The following is a 23,367-nucleotide window of genomic DNA, read 5'->3' on the forward strand; positions in this document are numbered from 1 at the left end:
CGATTTTCCCATCTGCATTCCAATCAAGATCAAATTACATTAGAGTTAAATTAATTAAATTATTCTTAAATGATAAAGACACTATGATTAGTTTTAAAATTCTAAAGTTCAGTTCATATAGAAATTGGCTATTGAAATAATGTATTACATAGAAACAGAATTTGATGGCAGATAAGAACCACTTGGCCCATGTAGTCTGCTCCTTTTCATGTATCCTTTAGGCAACTTCAACCATATTTGCTCCTTACATTTCTCTTAAGGATATTCTTATGCCTATCCGAAGCGTGTTTAAATTGTTTCACCGTTTAGCTTCAACAACATTGGATGGGAGGCTTTTCTATTTATCAACTACCCTTTCTGTGAAGTAATTTTCTTCAAATTTCCTCTAAGTCTACCTCCCTCCAGTTTCAGTGCATGTCCTCGTGTTCTTGTACATCTCTTCCTTTGAAGAATAAGTATTGTTTGCTCAACATTCTTTTAGTATTCAGTAATCTAAACATAAAACACAAGAATAATTGGCATCGAAAGTATTTTAAGGCTCTTAGACTTTACATATAACATGATATACAATTTACTTCTAAGACAAACTAATCTGTTCTGCTAGGATGAAGACCTTAGTAAAGGGTGGCAACAGTAATTTTGAAGGATAACACTTTAGCTTGAGCCATTTTTCCTAAATAATGTTATTTTAGAAACAGCTTTTAGAGGAAATGCATTAATCTAAGATCTTGATTTAATGACCCCTTTTTCAACAAGTCCAAATTATTTGTCAAAATCACAATCAAAAATATAAATAGTAAATTGATAAACCCTAACAGACAGCAGGTTCGGATATACTGATGTGCTTGTCAGGATGGCCGAGCGGTCTAAGGCGCCAGACTCAAGATTCTACTCTTCCAGTTAATGGGAATTCTGGTCTCTGTAAAGAGGCGTGGGTTCAAATCCCACTTCTGACAATATTTTCTTGCTCTTTGGTTATGTTTTACACTCAAAATGACCGACATTGAGAAGTATGCTCAGGACATCCACAGTCTTTCAATCTTTCCTCTCCCAGACATTGATATCCTGATCCCATTTATTTCTAAGCAATATGAAGCACAATGATTGAATGAATTAAAGGGCATAGAAACTGTTAAAGACCTAAGAATTGTTCGATTTTCCCATCTACATTCCAATCAAGATCAAATTATATTAGACTTAAATTAATTAAATTATTCTTAAATGATAAAGACACTATGATTAGTTTTAAAATTCTAATGTTCAGTTCATGTAGAAATTGACTGTTGAAATAATGTTTTACATAGAAACAGAATTTGATGGCAGATAAGAACCACTTGGCCCATGTAGTCTGCTCCTTTTCATGTATCCTTTAGGCAACTTCAATCCTATTTGCTCCTTACATTTCTCTTAAGGATATTCTTATGCCTATCCCAAGCGTGTTTAAATTGTTTCACCATTTAGCTTCAACAACATCGGATGGGAGGCTTTTCTATTTATCAACTACCCTTTCTGTGAAGTAATTTTTCTTCAAATTTCCTCTAAGTCTACCTCCCTCCAGTTTCAGTGCATGTCCTCGTGTTCTTGTACATCTCTTCCTTTGAAGAATAAGTATTGTTTGCACAACATTCTTTTAGTATTCAGTAATCTAAACATAAAACACAAGAATAATTGGCATCGAAGGTATTTTAAGGCTCTTAGACTTTACATATAACGTGATATACAATTTACTTCTAAGACAAACTAATCTGTTCTGCTAGGATGAAGACCTTAGTAAAGGGTGGCAACAGTAATTTTGAAGGATAACACTTTAGCTTGAGCCATTTTTCCTAAATAATGTTATTTAAGAAACAGCTTTTAGAGGAAATGCATTAATCTAAGATCTTGATTTAATGACCCCTTTTTCAACAAGGCCAAATTATTTGTCAAAATCACAATCAAAAATATAAATAGTAAAATGATAAACCCTAACAGGAAGCAGGTTTGGACATACTGATGTGCTTGTCAGGATGGCCGAGCGGTCCAAGACACCAGACTCAAGATTCTACTCTTCCAGTTAATGGGAATTCTGGTCTCTGTAAAGAGGCGTAGGTTCAAATCCCACTTCTGACAATATGTTTTTGCTCTTTGGTTATGTTTTACACTCAAAATGACTGACATTGAGAAGTATGCTCTGGACATCCACAGTCTTTCAATCTTTCCTCTCCCAGACATTGATATCTTGATCCCATTTATTTCTAAGCAATATGAAGCACAATGATTGAATGAATTAAAGGGCATAGAAACTTTTAAAGACCTAAGAATTGATCGATTTTCCCATCTGCATTCCAATCAAGATCAAATTACATTAGAGTTAAATTAATTAAATTATTCTTAAATGATAAAGACACTATGATTAGTTTTAAAATTCTAAAGTTCAGTTCATATAGAAATTGGCTATTGAAATAATGTATTACATAGAAACAGAATTTGATGGCAGATAAGAACCACTTGGCCCATGTAGTCTGCTCCTTTTCATGTATCCTTTAGGCAACTTCAACCATATTTGCTCCTTACATTTCTCTTAAGGATATTCTTATGCCTATCCGAAGCGTGTTTAAATTGTTTCACCGTTTAGCTTCAACAACATTGGATGGGAGGCTTTTCTATTTATCAACTACCCTTTCTGTGAAGTAATTTTCTTCAAATTTCCTCTAAGTCTACCTCCCTCCAGTTTCAGTGCATGTCCTCGTGTTCTTGTACATCTCTTCCTTTGAAGAATAAGTATTGTTTGCTCAACATTCTTTTAGTATTCAGTAATCTAAACATAAAACACAAGAATAATTGGCATCGAAAGTATTTTAAGGCTCTTAGACTTTACATATAACATGATATACAATTTACTTCTAAGACAAACTAATCTGTTCTGCTAGGATGAAGACCTTAGTAAAGGGTGGCAACAGTAATTTTGAAGGATAACACTTTAGCTTGAGCCATTTTTCCTAAATAATGTTATTTTAGAAACAGCTTTTAGAGGAAATGCATTAATCTAAGATCTTGATTTAATGACCCCTTTTTCAACAAGTCCAAATTATTTGTCAAAATCACAATCAAAAATATAAATAGTAAATTGATAAACCCTAACAGACAGAAGGTTCGGATATACTGATGTGCTTGTCAGGATGGCCGAGCGGTCTAAGGCGCCAGACTCAAGATTCTACTCTTCCAGTTAATGGGAATTCTGGTCTCTGTAAAGAGGCGTGGGTTCAAATCCCACTTCTGACAATATTTTCTTGCTCTTTGGTTATGTTTTACACTCAAAATGACCGACATTGAGAAGTATGCTCAGGACATCCACAGTCTTTCAATCTTTCCTCTCCCAGACATTGATATCCTGATCCCATTTATTTCTAAGCAATATGAAGCACAATGATTGAATGAATTAAAGGGCATAGAAACTGTTAAAGACCTAAGAATTGTTCGATTTTCCCATCTACATTCCAATCAAGATCAAATTATATTAGACTTAAATTAATTAAATTATTCTTAAATGATAAAGACACTATGATTAGTTTTAAAATTCTAAAGTTCAGTTCATGTAGAAATTGGCGGTTGAAATAATGTTTTACATAGAAACAGAATTTGATGGCAGATAAGAACCACTTGTCCCACGTAGTCTGCTACTTTTCATGTATCCTTTAGGCAACTTCAACCCTATTTGCTCCTTACATTTCTTTTAAGGATATTCTTATGCCTATCCCAAGCGTATTTAAATTGTTTCACCATTTAGCTTCAACAACATCGGATGGGAGGCTTTTCTATTTATCAATTACCCTTTCTGTGAAGTAATTTTTCTTCAAATTTCCTCTAAGTCTACCTCCCTTCAGTTTCAGTGCATGTCCTCATGTTCTTGTACATCTCTTCCTTTGAAGAATAAATATTGTTTGCACAACATTCTTTTAGTATTCAGTAATCTAAACATAAAACACAAGAATAATTGGCATCGAAAGTATTTTAAGGCTCTTAGACTTTACATATAACATGATATACAATTTTCTTGTAAGACAAACTAATCTGTTCTGCTAGGATGAAGACGTTAGTAAAGGGTGGCAACAGTAATTTTGAAGGATAACACTTTAGCTTGAGCCATTTTTCCTAAATAATGTTATTTAAGAAACAGCTTTTAGAGGAAATGCATAAATCTAAGATCTTGATTTAATGACCCCTTTTTCAACAAGTCCAAATTATTTGTCAAAATCACAATCAAAAATATAAATAGTAAAATGATAAACCCTAACAGGAAGCAGGTTCGGATATACTGATGTGCTTGTCAGGATGGCCGAGTGGTCTAAGGCGCCAGACTCAAGATTCTACTCTTCCAGTTAATGGGAATTCTGGTCTCTGTAAAGAGACGTGGGTTCAAATCCCACTTCCGACAATATTTTCTTACTCTTTGGTTATGTTTTACACTCAAAATGACCGACATTGAGAAGTATGCTCAGGACATCCACAGTCTTTCAGTCTTTCCTCTCCCAGACATTGATATCTTGATCCCATTTATTTCTCAGCAATATGAAGCACAATGATTGAATGAATTAAAGGGCATAGAAACTTTTAAAGACCTAAGAATTGATCGATTTTCCCATCTGCATTCCAATCAAGATCAAATTACATTAGAGTTAAATTAATTAAATTATTCTTAAATGATAAAGACACTATGATTAGTTTTAAAATTCTAAAGTTCAGTTCATATAGAAATTGGCTATTGAAATAATGTATTACATAGAAACAGAATTTGATGGCAGATAAGAACCACTTGGCCCATGTAGTCTGCTCCTTTTCATGTATCCTTTAGGCAACTTCAATCCTATTTGCTCCTTACATTTCTCTTAAGGATATTCTTATGCCTATCCCAAGCGTGTTTAAATTGTTTCACCATTTAGCTTCAACAACATCGGATGGGAGGCTTTTCTATTTATCAACTACCCTTTCTGTGAAGTAATTTTTCTTAAAATTTCCTCTAAGTCTACCTCCCTCCAGTTTCAGTGCATGTCCTCGTGTTCTTGTACATCTCTTCCTTTGAAGAATAAGTATTGTTTGCACAACATTCTTTTAGTATTCAGTAATCTAAACATAAAACACAAGAATAATTGGCATCGAAGGTATTTTAAGGCTCTTAGACTTTACATATAACGTGATATACAATTTACTTCTAAGACAAACTAATCTGTTCTGCTAGGATGAAGACCTTAGTAAAGGGTGGCAACAGTAATTTTGAAGGATAACACTTTAGCTTGAGCCATTTTTCCTAAATAATGTTATTTAAGAAACAGCTTTTAGAGGAAATGCATTAATCTAAGATCTTGATTTAATGACCCCTTTTTCAACAAGGCCAAATTATTTGTCAAAATCACAATCAAAAATATAAATAGTAAAATGATAAACCCTAACAGGAAGCAGGTTTGGACATACTGATGTGCTTGTCAGGATGGCCGAGCGGTCCAAGACACCAGACTCAAGATTCTACTCTTCCAGTTAATGGGAATTCTGGTCTCTGTAAAGAGGCGTAGGTTCAAATCCCACTTCTGACAATATGTTTTTGCTCTTTGGTTATGTTTTACACTCAAAATGACTGACATTGAGAAGTATGCTCTGGACATCCACAGTCTTTCAATCTTTCCTCTCCCAGACATTGATATCTTGATCCCATTTATTTCTAAGCAATATGAAGCACAATGATTGAATGAATTAAAGGGCATAGAAACTTTTAAAGACCTAAGAATTGATCGATTTTCCCATCTGCATTCCAATCAAGATCAAATTACATTAGAGTTAAATTAATTAAATTATTCTTAAATGATAAAGACACTATGATTAGTTTTAAAATTCTAAAGTTCAGTTCATATAGAAATTGGCTATTGAAATAATGTATTACATAGAAACAGAATTTGATGGCAGATAAGAACCACTTGGCCCATGTAGTCTGCTCCTTTTCATGTATCCTTTAGGCAACTTCAACCATATTTGCTCCTTACATTTCTCTTAAGGATATTCTTATGCCTATCCGAAGCGTGTTTAAATTGTTTCACCGTTTAGCTTCAACAACATTGGATGGGAGGCTTTTCTATTTATCAACTACCCTTTCTGTGAAGTAATTTTCTTCAAATTTCCTCTAAGTCTACCTCCCTCCAGTTTCAGTGCATGTCCTCGTGTTCTTGTACATCTCTTCCTTTGAAGAATAAGTATTGTTTGCTCAACATTCTTTTAGTATTCAGTAATCTAAACATAAAACACAAGAATAATTGGCATCGAAAGTATTTTAAGGCTCTTAGACTTTACATATAACATGATATACAATTTACTTCTAAGACAAACTAATCTGTTCTGCTAGGATGAAGACCTTAGTAAAGGGTGGCAACAGTAATTTTGAAGGATAACACTTTAGCTTGAGCCATTTTTCCTAAATAATGTTATTTTAGAAACAGCTTTTAGAGGAAATGCATTAATCTAAGATCTTGATTTAATGACCCCTTTTTCAACAAGTCCAAATTATTTGTCAAAATCACAATCAAAAATATAAATAGTAAATTGATAAACCCTAACAGACAGAAGGTTCGGATATACTGATGTGCTTGTCAGGATGGCCGAGCGGTCTAAGGCGCCAGACTCAAGATTCTACTCTTCCAGTTAATGGGAATTCTGGTCTCTGTAAAGAGGCGTGGGTTCAAATCCCACTTCTGACAATATTTTCTTGCTCTTTGGTTATGTTTTACACTCAAAATGACCGACATTGAGAAGTATGCTCAGGACATCCACAGTCTTTCAATCTTTCCTCTCCCAGACATTGATATCCTGATCCCATTTATTTCTAAGCAATATGAAGCACAATGATTGAATGAATTAAAGGGCATAGAAACTGTTAAAGACCTAAGAATTGTTCGATTTTCCCATCTACATTCCAATCAAGATCAAATTATATTAGACTTAAATTAATTAAATTATTCTTAAATGATAAAGACACTATGATTAGTTTTAAAATTCTAAAGTTCAGTTCATGTAGAAATTGGCGGTTGAAATAATGTTTTACATAGAAACAGAATTTGATGGCAGATAAGAACCACTTGTCCCACGTAGTCTGCTACTTTTCATGTATCCTTTAGGCAACTTCAACCCTATTTGCTCCTTACATTTCTTTTAAGGATATTCTTATGCCTATCCCAAGCGTATTTAAATTGTTTCACCATTTAGCTTCAACAACATCGGATGGGAGGCTTTTCTATTTATCAATTACCCTTTCTGTGAAGTAATTTTTCTTCAAATTTCCTCTAAGTCTACCTCCCTTCAGTTTCAGTGCATGTCCTCATGTTCTTGTACATCTCTTCCTTTGAAGAATAAATATTGTTTGCACAACATTCTTTTAGTATTCAGTAATCTAAACATAAAACACAAGAATAATTGGCATCGAAAGTATTTTAAGGCTCTTAGACTTTACATATAACATGATATACAATTTTCTTGTAAGACAAACTAATCTGTTCTGCTAGGATGAAGACGTTAGTAAAGGGTGGCAACAGTAATTTTGAAGGATAACACTTTAGCTTGAGCCATTTTTCCTAAATAATGTTATTTAAGAAACAGCTTTTAGAGGAAATGCATAAATCTAAGATCTTGATTTAATGACCCCTTTTTCAACAAGTCCAAATTATTTGTCAAAATCACAATCAAAAATATAAATAGTAAAATGATAAACCCTAACAGGAAGCAGGTTCGGATATACTGATGTGCTTGTCAGGATGGCCGAGTGGTCTAAGGCGCCAGACTCAAGATTCTACTCTTCCAGTTAATGGGAATTCTGGTCTCTGTAAAGAGACGTGGGTTCAAATCCCACTTCCGACAATATTTTCTTACTCTTTGGTTATGTTTTACACTCAAAATGACCGACATTGAGAAGTATGCTCAGGACATCCACAGTCTTTCAGTCTTTCCTCTCCCAGACATTGATATCTTGATCCCATTTATTTCTCAGCAATATGAAGCACAATGATTGAATGAATTAAAGGGCATAGAAACTTTTAAAGACCTAAGAATTGATCGATTTTCCCATCTGCATTCCAATCAAGATCAAATTACATTAGAGTTAAATTAATTAAATTATTCTTAAATGATAAAGACACTATGATTAGTTTTAAAATTCTAAAGTTCAGTTCATATAGAAATTGGCTATTGAAATAATGTATTACATAGAAACAGAATTTGATGGCAGATAAGAACCACTTGGCCCATGTAGTCTGCTCCTTTTCATGTATCCTTTAGGCAACTTCAATCCTATTTGCTCCTTACATTTCTCTTAAGGATATTCTTATGCCTATCCCAAGCGTGTTTAAATTGTTTCACCATTTAGCTTCAACAACATCGGATGGGAGGCTTTTCTATTTATCAACTACCCTTTCTGTGAAGTAATTTTTCTTAAAATTTCCTCTAAGTCTACCTCCCTCCAGTTTCAGTGCATGTCCTCGTGTTCTTGTACATCTCTTCCTTTGAAGAATAAGTATTGTTTGCACAACATTCTTTTAGTATTCAGTAATCTAAACATAAAACACAAGAATAATTGGCATCGAAGGTATTTTAAGGCTCTTAGACTTTACATATAACGTGATATACAATTTACTTCTAAGACAAACTAATCTGTTCTGCTAGGATGAAGACCTTAGTAAAGGGTGGCAACAGTAATTTTGAAGGATAACACTTTAGCTTGAGCCATTTTTCCTAAATAATGTTATTTAAGAAACAGCTTTTAGAGGAAATGCATTAATCTAAGATCTTGATTTAATGACCCCTTTTTCAACAAGGCCAAATTATTTGTCAAAATCACAATCAAAAATATAAATAGTAAAATGATAAACCCTAACAGGAAGCAGGTTTGGACATACTGATGTGCTTGTCAGGATGGCCGAGCGGTCCAAGACACCAGACTCAAGATTCTACTCTTCCAGTTAATGGGAATTCTGGTCTCTGTAAAGAGGCGTAGGTTCAAATCCCACTTCTGATAATATATTTTTGCTCTTTGGTTATGTTTTACACTCACAATGACTGACATTGAGAAGTATGCTCAGGACATCCACAGTCTTTCAATCTTTCCTCTCCCAGACATTGATATCTTGATCCCATTTATTTCTAAGCAATATGAAGCACAATGATTGAATGAATTAAAGGGCATAGAAACTTTTAAAGACCTAAGAATTGATCGATTTTCCCATCTACATTCCAATCAAGATCAAATTACATTAGACTTAAATTAATTAAATTATTCTTAAATGATAAAGACACTATGATTAGTTTTAAAATTCTAAAGTTCAGTTCATGTAGAAATTGGCGGTTGAAATAATGTTTTACATAGAAACAGAATTTGATGGCAGATAAGAACCACTTGGCCCACGTAGTCTGCTACTTTTCATGTATCCTTTAGGCAACTTCAACCCTATTTGCTCCTTACATTTCTTTTAAGGATATTCTTATGCCTATCCCAAGCGTATTTAAATAGTTTCACCATTTAGCTTCAACAACATTGGATGGGAGGCTTTTCTATTTATCAATTACCCTTTCTGTGAAGTAATTTTTCTTCAAATTTCCTCTAAGTCTACCTCCCTTCAGTTTCAGTGCATGTCCTCATGTTCTTGAACATCTCTTCCTTTGAAGAATAAATATTGTTTGCACAACATTCTTTTAGTATTCAGTAATCTAAACATAAAACACAAGAATAATTGGCATCGAAAGTATTTTAAGGCTCTTAGACTTTACATATAACATGATATACAATTTTCTTGTAAGACAAACTAATCTGTTCTGCTAGGATGAAGACCTTAGTAAAGGGTGGCAACAGTAATTTTGAAGGATAACACTTTAGCTTGAGCCATTTTTCCTAAATAATGTTATTTAAGTAACAGCTTTTAGAGGAAGTGCATAAATCTAAGATCTTGATTTAATGACCCCTTTTTCAACAAGTCCAAATTATTTGTCAAAATCACAATCAAAAATATAAATAGTAAAATGATAAACCCTAACAGGAAGCAGGTTCGGACATACTGATGTGCTTGTCAGGATGGCCGAGTGGTCTAAGGCGCCAGACTCAAGATTCTACTCTTCCAGTTAATGGGAATTCTGGTCTCTGTAATGAGACGTGGGTTCAAATCCCACTTCCGACAATATTTTCTTACTCTTTGGTTATGTTTTACACTCAAAATGACCGACATTGAGAAGTATGCTCAGGACATCCACAGTCTTTCAGTCTTTCCTCTCCCAGACATTGATATCTTGATCCCATTTATTTCTAAGCAATATGAAGCACAATGATTGAATGAATTAAAGGGCATAGAAACTTTTAAAGACCTAAGAATTGATCGATTTTCCCATCTGCATTCCAATCAAGATCAAATTACATTAGAGTTAAATTAATTAAATTATTCTTAAATGATAAAGACACTATGATTAGTTTTAAAATTCTAAAGTTCAGTTCATATAGAAATTGGCTATTGAAATAATGTATTACATAGAAACAGAATTTGATGGCAGATAAGAACCACTTGGCCCATGTAGTCTGCTCCTTTTCATGTATCCTTTAGGCAACTTCAACCATATTTGCTCCTTACATTTCTCTTAAGGATATTCTTATGCCTATCCGAAGCGTGTTTAAATTGTTTCACCGTTTAGCTTCAACAACATTGGATGGGAGGCTTTTCTATTTATCAACTACCCTTTCTGTGAAGTAATTTTCTTCAAATTTCCTCTAAGTCTACCTCCCTCCAGTTTCAGTGCATGTCCTTTTGTTCTTGTATATCTCTTCCTTTGAAGAATAAGTATTGTTTGCTCAACATTCTTTTAGTATTCAGTAATCTAAACATAAAACACAAGAATAATTGGCATCGAAAGTATTTTAAGGCTCTTAGACTTTACATATAACATGATATACAATTTACTTCTAAGACAAACGAATCTGTTCTGCTAGGATGAAGACCTTAGTAAAGGGTGGCAACAGTAATTTTGAAGGATAACACTTTAGCTTGAGCCATTTTTCCTAAATAATGTTATTTTAGAAACAGCTTTTAGAGGAAATGCATTAATCTAAGATCTTGATTTAATGACCCCTTTTTCAACAAGTCCAAATTATTTGTCAAAATCACAATCAAAAATATAAATAGTAAATTGAGAAACCCTAACAGACAGCAGGTTCGGACATACTGATGTGCTTGTCTGGATGGCCGAGTGGTCTAAGGCGCCAGACTCAAGATTCTACTCTTCCAGTTAATGGGAATTCTGGTCTCTGTAAAGAGGCGTGGGTTCAAATCCCACTTCTGACAATATTTTCTTGCTCTTTGGTTATGTTTGACACTCAAAATGACCGACATTGAGAAGTATGCTCAGGACATCCACAGTCTTTCAATCTTTCCTCTCCCAGACATTGATATCTTGATCCCATTTATTTCTAAGCAATATGAAGCACAATGATTGAATGAATTAAAGGGCATAGAAACTGTTAAAGACCTAAGAATTGATCGATTTTCCCATCTACATTCCAATCAAGATCAAATTACATTAGAGTTAAATTAATTAAATTATTCTTAAATGATAAAGACACTATGATTAGTTTTAAAATTCTAAAGTTCAGTTCATGTAGAAATTGACTGTTGAAATAATGTTTTACATAGAAACAGAATTTGATGGCAGATAAGAACCACTTGGCCCACGTAGTCTGCTCCTTTTCTTGTATCCTTTAGGCAACTTCAATCCTATTTGCTCCTTACATTTCTCTTAAGGATATTCTTATGCCAATCCCAAGCGTGTTTAAATTGTTTCACCATTTAGCTTCAACAACATCGGATGGGAGGCTTTTCTATTTATCAACTACCCTTTCTGTGAAGTAATTTTTCTTCAAATTTCCTCTAAGTCTACCTCCCTCCAGTTCAGTGCATGTCCTCGTGTTCTTGTACATCTCTTCCTTTGAAGAATAAGTATTGTTTGCACAACATTCTTTTAGTATTCAGTAATCTAAACATAAAACACAAGAATAATTGGCATCGAAAGTATTTTAAGGCTCTTAGACTTTACATATAACGTGATATACAATTTACTTCTAAGACAAACTAATCTGTTCTGCTAGGATGAAGACCTTAGTAAAGGGTGGCAACAGTAATTTTGAAGGATAACACTTTAGCATGAGCCATTTTTCCTAAATAATGTTATTTAAGAAACAGCTTTTAGAGGAAATGCATTAATCTAAGATCTTGATTTAATGACCCCTTTTTCAACAAGGCCAAATTATTTGTCAAAATCACAATCAAAAATATAAATAGTAAAATGATAAACCCTAACAGGAAGCAGGTTTGGACATACTGATGTGCTTGTCAGGATGGCCGAGCGGTCCAAGACACCAGACTCAAGATTCTACTCTTCCAGTTAATGGGAATTCTGGTCTCTGTAAAGAGGCGTAGGTTCAAATCCCACTTCTGACAATATATTTTTGCTCTTTGGTTATGTTTTACACTCACAATGACTGACATTGAGAAGTATGCTCAGGACATCCACAGTCTTTCAATCTTTCCTCTCCCAGACATTGATATCTTGATCCCATTTATTTCTAAGCAATATGAAGCACAATGATTGAATGAATTAAAGGGCATAGAAACTTTTAAAGACCTAAGAATTGATCGATTTTCCCATCTACATTCCAATCAAGATCAAATTACATTAGACTTAAATTAATTAAATTATTCTTAAATGATAAAGACACTATGATTAGTTTTAAAATTCTAAAGTTCAGTTCATGTAGAAATTGGCGGTTGAAATAATGTTTTACATAGAAACAGAATTTGATGGCAGATAAGAACCACTTGGCCCACGTAGTCTGCTACTTTTCATGTATCCTTTAGGCAACTTCAACCCTATTTGCTCCTTACATTTCTTTTAAGGATATTCTTATGCCTATCCCAAGCGTATTTAAATAGTTTCACCATTTAGCTTCAACAACATTGGATGGGAGGCTTTTCTATTTATCAATTACCCTTTCTGTGAAGTAATTTTTCTTCAAATTTCCTCTAAGTCTACCTCCCTTCAGTTTCAGTGCATGTCCTCATGTTCTTGAACATCTCTTCCTTTGAAGAATAAATATTGTTTGCACAACATTCTTTTAGTATTCAGTAATCTAAACATAAAACACAAGAATAATTGGCATCGAAAGTATTTTAAGGCTCTTAGACTTTACATATAACATGATATACAATTTTCTTGTAAGACAAACTAATCTGTTCTGCTAGGATGAAGACCTTAGTAAAGGGTGGCAACAGTAATTTTGAAGGATAACACTTTAGCTTGAGCCATTTTTCCTAAATAATGTTATTTAAGAAACAGCTTTTAGAGGAAGTGCATAAATCTAAGATCTTGATTTAATGACCCCTTTTTCAACAAGTCCAAATTATTTGTCAAAATCACAATCAAAAATATAAATAGTAAAATGATAAACCCTAACAGGAAGCAGGTTCGGACATACTGATGTGCTTGTCAGGATGGCCGAGTGGTCTAAGGCGCCAGACTCAAGATTCTACTCTTCCAGTTAATGGGAATTCTGGTCTCTGTAATGAGACGTGGGTTCAAATCCCACTTCCGACAATATTTTCTTACTCTTTGGTTATGTTTTACACTCAAAATGACCGACATTGAGAAGTATGCTCAGGACATCCACAGTCTTTCAGTCTTTCCTCTCCCAGACATTGATATCTTGATCCCATTTATTTCTAAGCAATATGAAGCACAATGATTGAATGAATTAAAGGGCATAGAAACTTTTAAAGACCTAAGAATTGATCGATTTTCCCATCTGCATTCCAATCAAGATCAAATTACATTAGAGTTAAATTAATTAAATTATTCTTAAATGATAAAGACACTATGATTAGTTTTAAAATTCTAAAGTTCAGTTCATATAGAAATTGGCTATTGAAATAATGTATTACATAGAAACAGAATTTGATGGCAGATAAGAACCACTTGGCCCATGTAGTCTGCTCCTTTTCATGTATCCTTTAGGCAACTTCAACCATATTTGCTCCTTACATTTCTCTTAAGGATATTCTTATGCCTATCCGAAGCGTGTTTAAATTGTTTCACCGTTTAGCTTCAACAACATTGGATGGGAGGCTTTTCTATTTATCAACTACCCTTTCTGTGAAGTAATTTTCTTCAAATTTCCTCTAAGTCTACCTCCCTCCAGTTTCAGTGCATGTCCTTTTGTTCTTGTATATCTCTTCCTTTGAAGAATAAGTATTGTTTGCTCAACATTCTTTTAGTATTCAGTAATCTAAACATAAAACACAAGAATAATTGGCATCGAAAGTATTTTAAGGCTCTTAGACTTTACATATAACATGATATACAATTTACTTCTAAGACAAACGAATCTGTTCTGCTAGGATGAAGACCTTAGTAAAGGGTGGCAACAGTAATTTTGAAGGATAACACTTTAGCTTGAGCCATTTTTCCTAAATAATGTTATTTTAGAAACAGCTTTTAGAGGAAATGCATTAATCTAAGATCTTGATTTAATGACCCCTTTTTCAACAAGTCCAAATTATTTGTCAAAATCACAATCAAAAATATAAATAGTAAATTGAGAAACCCTAACAGACAGCAGGTTCGGACATACTGATGTGCTTGTCTGGATGGCCGAGTGGTCTAAGGCGCCAGACTCAAGATTCTACTCTTCCAGTTAATGGGAATTCTGGTCTCTGTAAAGAGGCGTGGGTTCAAATCCCACTTCTGACAATATTTTCTTGCTCTTTGGTTATGTATGACACTCAAAATGACCGACATTGAGAAGTATGCTCAGGACATCCACAGTCTTTCAATCTTTCCTCTCCCAGACATTGATATCTTGATCCCATTTATTTCTAAGCAATATGAAGCACAATGATTGAATGAATTAAAGGGCATAGAAACTGTTAAAGACCTAAGAATTGATCGATTTTCCCATCTACATTCCAATCAAGATCAAATTACATTAGAGTTAAATTAATTAAATTATTCTTAAATGATAAAGACACTATGATTAGTTTTAAAATTCTAAAGTTCAGTTCATGTAGAAATTGACTGTTGAAATAATGTTTTACATAGAAACAGAATTTGATGGCAGATAAGAACCACTTGGCCCACGTAGTCTGCTCCTTTTCTTGTATCCTTTAGGCAACTTCAATCCTATTTGCTCCTTACATTTCTCTTAAGGATATTCTTATGCCAATCCCAAGCGTGTTTAAATTGTTTCACCATTTAGCTTCAACAACATCGGATGGGAGGCTTTTCTATTTATCAACTACCCTTTCTGTGAAGTAATTTTTCTTCAAATTTCCTCTAAGTCTACCTCCCTCCAGTTCAGTGCATGTCCTCGTGTTCTTGTACATCTCTTCCTTTGAAGAATAAGTATTGTTTGCACAACATTCTTTTAGTATTCAGTAATCTAAACATAAAACACAAGAATAATTGGCATCGAAAGTATTTTAAGGCTCTTAGACTTTACATATAACGTGATATACAATTTACTTCTAAGACAAACTAATCTGTTCTGCTAGGATGAAGACCTTAGTAAAGGGTGGCAACAGTAATTTTGAAGGATAACACTTTAGCATGAGCCATTTTTCCTAAATAATGTTATTTAAGAAACAGCTTTTAGAGGAAATGCATTAATCTAAGATCTTGATTTAATGACCCCTTTTTCAACAAGGCCAAATTATTTGTCAAAATCACAATCAAAAATATAAATAGTAAAATGATAAACCCTAACAGGAAGCAGGTTTGGACATACTGATGTGCTTGTCAGGATGGCCGAGCGGTCCAAGACACCAGACTCAAGATTCTACTCTTCCAGTTAATGGGAATTCTGGTCTCTGTAAAGAGGCGTAGGTTCAAATCCCACTTCTGACAATATATTTTTGCTCTTTGGTTATGTTTTACACTCACAATGACTGACATTGAGAAGTATGCTCAGGACATCCACAGTCTTTCAATCTTTCCTCTCCCAGACATTGATATCTTGATCCCATTTATTTCTAAGCAATATGAAGCACAATGATTGAATGAATTAAAGGGCATAGAAACTTTTAAAGACCTAAGAATTGATCGATTTTCCCATCTACATTCCAATCAAGATCAAATTACATTAGACTTAAATTAATTAAATTATTCTTAAATGATAAAGACACTATGATTAGTTTTAAAATTCTAAAGTTCAGTTCATGTAGAAATTGGCGGTTGAAATAATGTTTTACATAGAAACAGAATTTGATGGCAGATAAGAACCATTTGGCCCACGTAGTCTGCTCCTTTTCATGTATCCTTTAGGCAACTTCAACCCTATTTGCTCCTTACATTTCTTTTAAGGATATTCTTATGCCTATCCCAAGCATATTTAAATTGTTTCACCATTTAGCTTCAACAACATCGGATGGGAGGCTTTTCTATTTATCAATTACCCTTTCTGTGAAGTAATTTTTCTTCAAATTTCCTCTAAGTCTACCTCCCTTCAGTTTCAGTGCATGTCCTCATGTTCTTGTACATCTCTTCCTTTGAAGAATAAATATTGTTTGCACAACATTCTTTTAGTATTCAGTAATCTAAACATAAAACACAAGAATAATTGGCATCGAAAGTATTTTAAGGCTCTTAGACTTTACATATAACATGATATACAATTTTCTTGTAAGACAAACTAATCTGTTCTGCTAGGATGAAGACCTTAGTAAAGGGTGGCAACAGTAATTTTGAAGGATAACACTTTAGCTTGAGCCATTTTTCCTAAATAATGTTATTTAAGAAACAGCTTTTAGAGGAAGTGCATAAATCTAAGATCTTGATTTAATGACCCCTTTTTCAACAAGTCCAAATTATTTGTCAAAATCACAATCAAAAATATAAATAGTAAAATTATAAACCCTAACAGGAAGCACGTTCGGATATACTGATGTGCTTGTCAGGATGGCCGAGTGGTCTAAGGTGCCAGACTCAAGATTCTACTCTTCCAGTTAATGGGAATTCTGGTCTCTGTAAAGAGACGTGGGTTCAAATCCCACTTCCGACAATATTTTCTTACTCTTTGGTTATGTTTTACACTCAAAATGACCGACATTGAGAAGTATGCTCAGGACATCCACAGTCTTTCAGTCTTTCCTCTCCCAGACATTGATATCTTGATCCCATTTATTTCTAAGCAATATGAAGCACAATGATTGAATGAATTAAAGGGCATAGAAACTTTTAAAGACCTAAGAATTGATCGATTTTCCCATCTACATTCCAATCAAGATCAAATTACATTAGACTTAAATTAATTAAATTATTCTTAAATGATAAAGACACTATGATTAGTTTTAAAATTCTAAAGTTCAGTTCATGTAGAAATTGGCGGTTGAAATAATGTTTTACATAGAAACAGAATTTGATGGCAGATAAGAACCACTTGGCCCATGTAGTCTGCTCCTTTTCATGTATCCTTTAGGCAACTTCAACCATATTTGCTCCTTACATTTCACTTAAGGATATTCTTATGCCTATCCGAAGCGTGTTTAAATTGTTTCACCATTTAGCTTCAACAACATTGGATGGGAGGCTTTTCTATTTATCAACTACCCTTTCTGTGAAGTAATTTTCTTCAAATTTCCTCTAAGTCTACCTCCCTCCAGTTTCAGTGCATGTCCTCGTGTTCTTGTACATCTCTTCCTTTGAAGAATAAGTATTGTTTGCTCAACATTCTTTTAGTATTCAGTAATCTAAACATAAAACACAAGAATAATTGGCATCGAAAGTATTTTAAGGCTCTTAGACTTTACATATAACATGATATACAATTTACTTCTAAGACAAACTAATCTGTTCTGCTAGGATGAAGACCTTAGTAAAGGGTGGCAACAGTAATTTTGAAGGATAACACTTTAGCTTGAGCCATTTTTCCTAAATAATGTTATTTTAGAAACAGCTTTTAGAGGAAATGCATTAATCTAAGATCTTGATTTAATGACCCCTTTTTCAACAAGTCCAAATTATTTGTCAAAATCACAATCAAAAATATAAATAGTAAATTGATAAACCCTAACAGGAAGCAGGTTTGGACATACTGATGTGCTTGTCAGGATGGCCGAGTGGTCCAAGACACCAGACTCAAGATTCTACTCTTCCAGTTAATGGGAATTCTGGTCTATGTAAAGAGGCGTAGGTTCAAATCCCACTTCTGACAATATATTTTTGCTCTTTGGTTATGTTTTACACTCACAATGACTGACATTGAGAAGTATGCTCAGGACATCCACAGTCTTTCAATCTTTCCTCTCCCAGACATTGATACCTTGATCCCATTTATTTCTAAGCAATATGAAGCACAATGATTGAATGAATTAAAGGGCATAGAAACTTTTAAAGACCTAAGAATTGATCGATTTTCCCATCTACATTCCAATCAACATCAAATTACATTAGACTTAAATTAATTAAATTATTCTTAAATGATAAAGACACTATGATTAGTTTTAAAATTCTAAAGTTCAGTTCATGTAGAAATTGGCGGTTGAAATAATGTTTTACATAGAAACAGAATTTGATGGCAGATAAGAACCATTTGGCCCACGTAGTCTGCTCCTTTTCATGTATCCTTTAGGCAACTTCAACCCTATTTGCTCCTTACATTTCTTTTAAGGATATTCTTATGCCTATCCCAAGCGTATTTAAATTGTTTCACCATTTAGCTTCAACAACATCGGATGGGAGGCTTTTCTATTTATCAATTACCCTTTCTGTGAAGTAATTTTTCTTCAAATTTCCTCTAAGTCTACCTCCCTTCAGTTTCAGTGCATGTCCTCATGTTCTTGTACATCTCTTCCTTTGAAGAATAAATATTGTTTGCACAACATTCTTTTAGTATTCAGTAATCTAAACATAAAACACAAGAATAATTGGCATCGAAAGTATTTTAAGGCTCTTAGACTTTACATATAACATGATATACAATTTTCTTGTAAGACAAACTAATCTGTTCTGCTAGGATGAAGACCTTAGTAAAGGGTGGCAACAGTAATTTTGAAGGATAACACATTAGCTTGAGCCATTTTTCCTAAATAATGTTATTTAAGAAACAGCTTTTAGAGGAAGTGCATAAATCTAAGATCTTGATTTAATGACCCCTTTTTCAACAAGTCCAAATTATTTGTCAAAATCACAATCAAAAATATAAATAGTAAAATGATAAACCCTAACAGGAAGCAGGTTCGGATATACTGATGTGCTTGTCAGGATGGCCGAGTGGTCTAAGGCGCCAGACTCAAGATTCTACTCTTCCAGTTAATGGGAATTCTGGTCTCTGTAAAGAGACGTGGGTTCAAATCCCACTTCCGACAATATTTTCTTACTCTTTGGTTATGTTTTACACTCAAAATGACCGACATTGAGAAGTATGCTCAGGACATCCACAGTCTTTCAGTCTTTCCTCTCCCAGACATTGATATCTTGATCCCATTTATTTCTAAGCAATATGAAGCACAATGATTGAATGAATTAAAGGGCATAGAAACTTTTAAAGACCTAAGAATTGATCGATTTTCCCATCTGCATTCCAATCAAGATCAAATTACATTAGAGTTAAATTAATTAAATTATTCTTAAATGATAAAGACACTATGATTAGTTTTAAAATTCTAAAGTTCAGTTCATATAGAAATTGGCTATTGAAATAATGTATTACATAGAAACAGAATTTGATGGCAGATAAGAACCACTTGGCCCATGTAGTCTGCTCCTTTTCATGTATCCTTTAGGCAACTTCAACCATATTTGCTCCTTACATTTCTCTTAAGGATATTCTTATGCCTATCCGAAGCGTGTTTAAATTGTTTCACCGTTTAGCTTCAACAACATTGGATGGGAGGCTTTTCTATTTATCAACTACCCTTTCTTTGAAGTAATTTTCTTCAAATTTCCTCTAAGTCTACCTCCCTCCAGTTTCAGTGCATGTCCTTTTGTTCTTGTATATTTCTTCCTTTGAAGAATAAGTATTGTTTGCTCAACATTCTTTTAGTATTCAGTAATCTAAACATAAAACACAAGAATAATTGGCATCGAAAGTATTTTAAGGCTCTTAGACTTTACATATAACATGATATACAATTTACTTCTAAGACAAACTAATCTGTTCTGCTAGGATGAAGACCTTAGTAAAGGGTGGCAACAGTAATTTTGAAGGATAACACTTTAGCTTGAGCCATTTTTCCTAAATAATGTTATTTTAGAAACAGCTTTTAGAGGAAATGCATTAATCTAAGATCTTGATTTAATGACCCCTTTTTCAACAAGTCCAAATTATTTGTCAAAATCACAATCAAAAATATAAATAGTAAATTGAGAAACCCTAACAGACAGCAGGTTCGGACATACTGATGTGCTTGTCTGGATGGCCGAGTGGTCTAAGGCGCCAGACTCAAGATTCTACTCTTCCAGTTAATGGGAATTCTGGTCTCTGTAAAGAAGCGTGGGTTCAAATCCCACTTCTGACAATATTTTCTTGCTCTTTGGTTATGTTTGACACTCAAAATGACCGACATTGAGAAGTATGCTCAGGACATCCACAGTCTTTCAATCTTTCCTCTCCCAGACATTGATATCTTGATCCCATTTATTTCTAAGCAATATGAAGCACAATGATTGAATGAATTAAAGGGCATAGAAACTGTTAAAGACCTAAGAATTGATCGATTTTCCCATCTACATTCCAATCAAGATCAAATTACATTAGACTTAAATTAATTAAATTATTCTTAAATGATAAAGACACTATGATTAGTTTTAAAATTCTAAAGTTCAGTTCATGTAGAAATTGACTGTTGAAATAATGTTTTACATAGAAACAGAATTTGATGGCAGATAAGAACCACTTGGCCCACGTAGTCTGCTCCTTTTCTTGTATCCTTTAGGCAACTTCAATCCTATTTGCTCCTTACATTTCTCTTAAGGATATTCTTATGCCAATCCCAAGCGTGTTTAAATTGTTTCACCATTTAGCTTCAACAACATCGGATGGGAGGCTTTTCTATTTATCAACTACCCTTTCTGTGAAGTAATTTTTCTTCAAATTTCCTCTAAGTCTACCTCCCTCCAGTTCAGTGCATGTCCTCGTGTTCTTGTACATCTCTTCCTTTGAAGAATAAGTATTGTTTGCACAACATTCTTTTAGTATTCAGTAATCTAAACATAAAACACAAGAATAATTGGCATCGAAAGTATTTTAAGGCTCTTAGACTTTACATATAACGTGATATACAATTTACTTCTAAGACAAACTAATCTGTTCTGCTAGGATGAAGACCTTAGTAAAGGGTGGCAACAGTAATTTTGAAGGATAACACTTTAGCATGAGCCATTTTTCCTAAATAATGTTATTTAAGAAACAGCTTTTAGAGGAAATGCATTAATCTAAGATCTTGATTTAATGACCCCTTTTTCAACAAGGCCAAATTAATTGTCAAAATCACAATCAAAAATATAAATAGTAAAATGATAAACCCTAACAGGAAGCAGGTTTGGACATACTGATGTGCTTGTCAGGATGGCCGAGCGGTCCAAGACACCAGACTCAAGATTCTACTCTTCCAGTTAATGGGAATTCTGGTCTCTGTAAAGAGGCGTAGGTTCAAATCCCACTTCTGACAATATATTTTTGCTCTTTGGTTATGTTTTACACTCACAATGACTGACATTGAGAAGTATGCTCAGGACATCCACAGTCTTTCAATCTTTCCTCTCCCAGACATTGATATCTTGATCCCATTTATTTCTAAGCAATATGAAGCACAATGATTGAATGAATTAAAGGGCATAGAAACTTTTAAAGACCTAAGAATTGATCGATTTTCCCATCTACATTCCAATCAAGATCAAATTACATTAGACTTAAATTAATTAAATTATTCTTAAATGATAAAGACACTATGATTAGTTTTAAAATTCTAAAGTTCAGTTCATGTAGAAATTGGCGGTTGAAATAATGTTTTACATAGAAACAGAATTTGATGGCAGATAAGAACCATTTGGCCCACGTAGTCTGCTACTTTTCATGTATCCTTTAGGCAACTTCAACCCTATTTGCTCCTTACATTTCTTTTAAGGATATTCTTATGCCTATCCCAAGCGTATTTAAATTGTTTCACCATTTAGCTTCAACAACATCGGATGGGAGGCTTTTCTATTTATCAATTACCCTTTCTGTGAAGTAATTTTTCTTCAAATTTCCTCTAAGTCTACCTCCCTTCAGTTTCAGTGCATGTCCTCGTGTTCTTGTACATCTCTTCCTTTGAAGAATAAATATTGTTTGCACAACATTCTTTTAGTATTCAGTAATCTAAACATAAAACACAAGAATAATTGGCATCGAAAGTATTTTAAGGCTCTTAGACTTTACATATAACATGATATACAATTTTCTTGTAAGACAAACTAATCTGTTCTGCTAGGATGAAGACCTTAGTAAAGGGTGGCAACAGTAATTTTGAAGGATAACACTTTAGCTTGAGCCATTTTTCCTAAATAATGTTATTTAAGAAACAGCTTTTAGAGGAAATGCATAAATCTAAGATCTTGATTTAATGACCCCTTTTTCAACAAGTCCAAATTATTTGTCAAAATCACAATCAAAAATATAAATAGTAAAATGATAAACCCTAACAGGAAGCAGGTTCGGATATACTGATGTGCTTGTCAGGATGGCCGAGTGGTCTAATGCGCCAGACTCAAGATTCTACTCTTCCAGTTAATGGGAATTCTGGTCTCTCTAAAGAGGCATGGGTTCAAATCCCACTTCTGACAATATTTTCTTACTCTTTGGTTATGTTTTACACTCAAAATGACCGACATTGAGAAGTATGCTCAGGACATCCACAGTTTTTCAGTCTTTCCTCTCCCAGACATTGATATCTTGATCCCATTTATTTCTCAGCAATATGAAGCACAATGATTGAATGAATTAAAGGGCATAGAAACTTTTAAAGACCTAAGAATTGATCGATTTTCCCATCTGCATTCCAATCAAGATCAAATTACATTAGAGTTAAATTAATTAAATTATTCTTAAATGATAAAGACACTATGATTAGTTTTAAAATTCTAAAGTTCAGTTCATATAGAAATTGACTATTGAAATAATGTATTACATAGAAACAGAATTTGATCGCAGATAAGAACCACTTGGCCCATGTAGTCTGCTCCTTTTCATGTATCCTTTAGGCAACTTCAACCATATTTGCTCCTTACATTTCACTTAAGGATATTCTTATGCCTATCCGAAGCGTGTTTAAATTGTTTCACCATTTAGCTTCAACA

General features: G+C 33.7%; 11 non-coding genes across 11 annotated transcripts; all 11 read left to right on the forward strand.

Moving 5' to 3' along the window:
* Positions 1 to 847: 847 nt before the first annotated feature.
* TRNAL-CAA (transfer RNA leucine (anticodon CAA)) lies at positions 848 to 956 on the forward strand. Its single transcript has 2 exons — positions 848 to 885; positions 911 to 956. It is a non-coding gene; the product is annotated as a tRNA-Leu (tRNA).
* A 2,196-nt stretch (positions 957 to 3,152) lies between these two features.
* On the forward strand, positions 3,153 to 3,261 carry TRNAL-CAA (transfer RNA leucine (anticodon CAA)). Its single transcript has 2 exons — positions 3,153 to 3,190; positions 3,216 to 3,261. It is a non-coding gene; the product is annotated as a tRNA-Leu (tRNA).
* A 1,044-nt stretch (positions 3,262 to 4,305) lies between these two features.
* TRNAL-CAA (transfer RNA leucine (anticodon CAA)) lies at positions 4,306 to 4,414 on the forward strand. Its single transcript has 2 exons — positions 4,306 to 4,343; positions 4,369 to 4,414. It is a non-coding gene; the product is annotated as a tRNA-Leu (tRNA).
* A 2,196-nt stretch (positions 4,415 to 6,610) lies between these two features.
* Positions 6,611 to 6,719, forward strand: TRNAL-CAA (transfer RNA leucine (anticodon CAA)). The gene is made up of 2 exons: positions 6,611 to 6,648; positions 6,674 to 6,719. It is a non-coding gene; the product is annotated as a tRNA-Leu (tRNA).
* A 1,044-nt stretch (positions 6,720 to 7,763) lies between these two features.
* TRNAL-CAA (transfer RNA leucine (anticodon CAA)) lies at positions 7,764 to 7,872 on the forward strand. The gene is made up of 2 exons: positions 7,764 to 7,801; positions 7,827 to 7,872. It is a non-coding gene; the product is annotated as a tRNA-Leu (tRNA).
* Positions 7,873 to 10,069: 2,197 nt separating this feature from the next.
* TRNAL-CAA (transfer RNA leucine (anticodon CAA)) lies at positions 10,070 to 10,178 on the forward strand. The gene is made up of 2 exons: positions 10,070 to 10,107; positions 10,133 to 10,178. It is a non-coding gene; the product is annotated as a tRNA-Leu (tRNA).
* Positions 10,179 to 11,221: 1,043 nt separating this feature from the next.
* TRNAL-CAA (transfer RNA leucine (anticodon CAA)) lies at positions 11,222 to 11,330 on the forward strand. The gene is made up of 2 exons: positions 11,222 to 11,259; positions 11,285 to 11,330. It is a non-coding gene; the product is annotated as a tRNA-Leu (tRNA).
* A 2,196-nt stretch (positions 11,331 to 13,526) lies between these two features.
* On the forward strand, positions 13,527 to 13,635 carry TRNAL-CAA (transfer RNA leucine (anticodon CAA)). Its single transcript has 2 exons — positions 13,527 to 13,564; positions 13,590 to 13,635. It is a non-coding gene; the product is annotated as a tRNA-Leu (tRNA).
* A 1,043-nt stretch (positions 13,636 to 14,678) lies between these two features.
* On the forward strand, positions 14,679 to 14,787 carry TRNAL-CAA (transfer RNA leucine (anticodon CAA)). Its single transcript has 2 exons — positions 14,679 to 14,716; positions 14,742 to 14,787. It is a non-coding gene; the product is annotated as a tRNA-Leu (tRNA).
* Positions 14,788 to 16,983: 2,196 nt separating this feature from the next.
* TRNAL-CAA (transfer RNA leucine (anticodon CAA)) lies at positions 16,984 to 17,092 on the forward strand. The gene is made up of 2 exons: positions 16,984 to 17,021; positions 17,047 to 17,092. It is a non-coding gene; the product is annotated as a tRNA-Leu (tRNA).
* A 2,196-nt stretch (positions 17,093 to 19,288) lies between these two features.
* On the forward strand, positions 19,289 to 19,397 carry TRNAL-CAA (transfer RNA leucine (anticodon CAA)). The gene is made up of 2 exons: positions 19,289 to 19,326; positions 19,352 to 19,397. It is a non-coding gene; the product is annotated as a tRNA-Leu (tRNA).
* The last annotated feature ends 3,970 nt before the right edge of the window (positions 19,398 to 23,367 follow it).

This window comes from Taudactylus pleione, unplaced genomic scaffold (genome assembly GCF_031769625.1).
Source record: "Taudactylus pleione unplaced genomic scaffold, aTauple2 ptg000612l, whole genome shotgun sequence".
NCBI lineage: Eukaryota > Metazoa > Chordata > Amphibia > Anura > Myobatrachidae > Taudactylus > Taudactylus pleione.